This window comes from Mixophyes fleayi, chromosome 3, assembly GCF_038048845.1.
Source record: "Mixophyes fleayi isolate aMixFle1 chromosome 3, aMixFle1.hap1, whole genome shotgun sequence".
NCBI lineage: Eukaryota > Metazoa > Chordata > Amphibia > Anura > Limnodynastidae > Mixophyes > Mixophyes fleayi.
This window is the reverse complement of record NC_134404.1, coordinates 103203782-103208610: the sequence shown is the minus strand read 5'-3', so window position 1 is coordinate 103208610 and position 4829 is coordinate 103203782. Positions and strand designations below refer to the sequence as shown.

Genomic DNA, 4829 nt, shown 5'->3' with positions numbered 1-4829 from the left:
GTTCTGGATGGGTCCTTCCAGACAGTAATGTAAGGGCAGATGTTCTCTTGGAGGGAGGAAGTAAGTCCTTGCCCAGGTATTCATTAAATACATACATGAGTTGGGGGCCGGGCAAGATGTCACTAAAGGTCTTATAAATCTCAACGGTTAAACCATCCAGTCCTTTGGAATGTCTTGATAAACAAACTGTCTATGGCCACCCTGACCTCATTTACTGTTATTTCACTGCCTAAGGAATCAAGTGAAATATGAAGACTATTCAAACCTGAAGTCTCCCTCAGAAACCTGTCCATCTTACCTCTGTTAAACTCCTTCTCAGAAGGTGGAGGCTATAGTAAATGAATCTGAAAATGCTAACCAAGGATGCCCTTCTGTGTACCATAGAGAGCACCCTGCTCACTGAACAGACCTCTCACTTCCTTAGATTCCACCATTTTCCTACAGCTCTATTAAGGATCAGGTAAAAGGTATTGACCATAATCTCCTTTTATAACCAAGGAGTCAAACCAGTCTTACTTACACTTAGCTTTCACCTAGGAAATGTTCCCATTTCTCTAATCACCATCTCCATGATCAGGAAGCTAAGCTTTTTTCTCAAGGTAGAGTAGTATAGTAATTTTACAGATTGAGGTTAAGAACAGGTCAAATGAGATGATTTTATGGAGTGTCACAAGGCTTTTCAATAATATGACCTTAGCCTACGGCCACACCACCCTGAACACACCCGATCTCGTCTGATCTTGGAAGCTAAGCAGGGTCAGGCCTGGTTAGTACTTGGAAAGGAGACTGCCTGGGAATACCAGGTGCTGTAGGCTTAAATTTTTCCGGACCTAGATCATAAAACGTTTTATCACTGCACTTCTCACAACTTACTTTTTGTTTGGGACTGTTTTCCCTACATTTTCAGATTTGCAGAAAAGATTAGACTTGCCCCACAAAAATCTCTACCAATATCTCCAACTCAGACACCTTTATGGATCCCTAAAAGCACCTCTCCCATTGGGCCAATGCTCAACCTTGGAAACTCTATGCCACATATCTCCCACTACCAGAGGACTGATATCCACTTTATACCAACTGATTATTAACTTTAATCAACCAGATAAAGACCCACATGAATTGGGTTGGGAGCGGGACACTGGGGAGACCCTAACTCCAAAAGAATGGTCAAAGATTAGAGCTAACATTTCAAATCATCAATCTCAGTTAGAATAAAAGAAAATTCCTACAAGATTTTCTATAGGTGGTATTTGGATCCCTCCCATCTCCACACTATCTTTCCTACTTCTAGTGACCAATGTTGGAGGGGTTGCAGATTGCGTGGCACCCTGTTGCCCTAATCTACAATCTTACTGGCGGCAAATTCATAACTCTATACTCCCTTCTTCCCAGACGGCTCCCGGACACTACCCGGCCCACCAAAAACTCATCAATCACATTTTAAATGCAGCTAAATGCTTAATTGCCGCTTTCTGAAAAATACTTCTCCCCCTTGCTCTCAGCCACTATCATTAAAGTTTGGTCAATCTCTAGAATGGAAAGTCTCACAGCTATCCTCAAAGACAAACCAGTGAATTTCAAATATACTTGGTTTTTCTGGACGAATTACTACAATGCAAACCCCCATTAACAACTGCTTCACATACCCTCGTACTCATTGCACAATATTTCTATTTGTGTGGATGACTTACACACTTACATGATAGACATACATAATCTAGACCCACTTTCTCACAGCTATGCATATTATTTATCCTCTTCTCCATCATTTGATTCATAGTTTAATAAGTAGCAAACCCCTATGTCCCTCCTCCCCCCCCCAACCTTTCTCTCCCCATGTTTGTCTCTTCCCCCCTCAAGAAACAAAACAAGAAAAACAACATTGTTATTCCGTTATAATAACATACCTATAATTATGAGTTTTCCTCAATGCTTGTAAACATCTTATTTTCCATATGTATATTGCTTGGTATGTTTTGCATATGTTGTTTTGTAAACTTCAATAAAAAAAAAATTCCAAAAAAAAAAAAGACCTGACATTTTTACTACATCAGCAGAGGCAGAAAGCAGTACTCTGTAAGTACAGCACAATCTTAGGAATGACTAACTATGGATACCAAATTCTGTTATGATATGCCACTATATGTGTACCAGTTTCTCATAGGTTAATATATAGTTGATTCGGGTAATGTTATACCATTTATTTACATAGCAGCAATTACACTACATAGTGCTTTACAGAAAATATGTTTTCATTCTCATCAGTCCCTGCCATAAGCTATTTAACCTACCTGCATGTATTTGAACTGAGGGAAGAAACGGGAGAACCTGGAGGAAACACATGCAAAAACAGAGACTACATACAAACTCCACACAGATAGGGCCTTGCTCAGAATCGAACTCTTGACAACTGGGCTGGGAGGTTGTGATGTTTACCACTGTGCCATCTGCTGAACAGATACCTAATTAAAGACTTTATTGACTAGCAAAATATTAAAAGTAAAAGATGAGCCCTTATGTAACATGTAGAAAAATTCACAGGTAGCAATTTAGTTCAATAGAATTCAAAGGTAAATTAATAATTTGTTAATATCACAGTATGCATAGCAGCACATTTTTAATGAATACAATTCATGCAAATATCTTAACTTCAATAAAATGAACATATTTATTTAAGGACCATATAAAAATGTTTTTTATAGATAATATTATATATGATGTGATCATTCCCTTTGAAGCTAGCACAGGCATCATTAATCCTTTCTTAGCATACACATAATGGCTGGCACAGATATGTATTTCTTAATATGCATACTACAGTTCATGTAAGATCACAGATTAAACATTACTGTATGTTTTAGCCATTATAAATTTTAGCCCAAGGACGATACTGACTTTAAAAATCTTAGCCATCTCCGCATTACAGATTAACAAATCAACCCACATTTCCCCTGCTGTGCTAATATGATAAAATGAGATAAATCTCCCCACTGGGTGGCAGACTCCAGTCTAAAAAGAAATGGTTTGTGACTATGTAATGTATGGAAACTTCAAATGGGAATAAAATTGAAATCTTTTGTACTTGACCTTTGACATAGCCCAAATATTTCACTCAATTAAACAAGAAGCAATAAAGGTTTTAGCTATAACGTAAGTTTACCATAAAATTGCATCTATCATTTTCCAATTACTTGAGTCATTGAGCAATAACTAAACAATAATGGTGATACTCATCTTCGGCCTTGACTTCTGGGAGCTGCAAGGGACAATAAGTCAAAGGCATGATATATATTCATGAGTGTATGGATCATTTAATTTTTCATATCACTAACAAGCACTTCAATATGACAGAGCTGGAATGATTGTCTTTTTTTTTACTGAATCTGCCTGTGAGTGAGTGGCTTCAAACTGTCTTAGCTCCTTTTGATTCTGTCTCTAGTTTTAAATTCATTCTTATATTGTAACCATTTCTTAGATGACTGGTAAGTATGGCAATTTAAATACTCATACCAGTTATCATCACTTAAACATAATCGAGGTGCTGTAATAGTCATTCATTATAGACAGTATTCACATAACTACTTGCCTGGATTTCTGGAAAGGTTACATAGACTTGGGCCTAGTCTGACACAACTGCAAGGGCGACATACTGCTCACCTTGCACATTGCTTAATGTGTATTACTAGTTTATTATTTACAGTTTTGCAAACATTTAACTTGGAGCTGAATTATTTTCATGTATTAATTTATATAGATTGGATGTTGTTTGACACGAAACTATGGAGCACTATGGCTGTAGGGCTTGGTGGTGGTGGGATATAGTGAGACCAAAAGTGGTCATTGGGAAGCCTACAAATCAGTATTATTATTATTATTATTATTATTGTTATTATGATTATTAATAAACTCAGTCCTGCATAACTGAATAAGACTTTCTATTTACTCAGTCAACTTCAAGATAACAGCAGGTAGAAATGCATTCTGAATATTCTCAGGGGGGAATTCAAGTGACCTGCGCACTATTACCATTATTACGGTAATAGTGCACTTAAATACCGTTATTATGGTAGATTCAAAGCCGGCTTTTTGCTCGCAGGTACCTGAGCTACGGTAATAGGTTTAATGCTGCTCTAAATCGGGGGTAGTTGAATTCCCCCCATAGTGTCTATAAATCAGATTACTTAAAAAAGGAAATTTACTGCCTTTATAAGTAGACACAGTTATACTTTCAATCCGTCTGCCACAGGTAAATAATTTTCTTTTCTTTATGGGTAAACTTCCATACATCTACAAGTCCTTTAAAAAAATTATAGCTACTGTATTGTCTAGAGATAAGTGAGCACAAACCAATTATTATTATCATTATCATTATTATTTTCCTTTAAGCACAAAAAAAGACGTAAAGCAAACCAATAGTTTGAAAGCAGGTAAGTCATGCCAGCTTTAGTTAAAAATTCAACACTGTAGTGCATAGAAAGATAGCAGTAAGCTTTTCTTGGATACTGAAGGTGTTGTTCTCTCCTTTTAAGAAACACAGTATATGCATAAGCAGGAAGGGTAGCATATATGGAAATGCCAATACATTGCAGGTGTTATTTATCTTGTTCATGCATGAACATAGATTTTCCCGGTTGTGTTGTGTTAGTGCAGTTGTGATGTCATACTGCCCCAAGCTCTGCATAAAATCTATCTTGTGTATTTACTAGTAGATATGACAAGGCTTTGAAAAAGTGCTAATTTTTATTTCAATAACCAAAGTAAAGGAGTTCTCTACTGAATAATTCCACCTGCCTGCAACTGTTTATCTACTCCTTTTCGATAATGGAATT

The 4829-nt window shown here is 36.8% G+C and overlaps 1 non-coding gene across 1 annotated transcript; it reads left to right on the top strand.

Annotated features, from left to right (window-relative positions):
- The first annotated feature begins 696 nt into the window (after positions 1-696).
- LOC142147917 (5S ribosomal RNA) lies at positions 697-815 on the top strand. The gene has a single exon (XR_012690837.1). It is a non-coding gene; the product is annotated as a 5S ribosomal RNA (ribosomal RNA).
- The last annotated feature ends 4014 nt before the right edge of the window (positions 816-4829 follow it).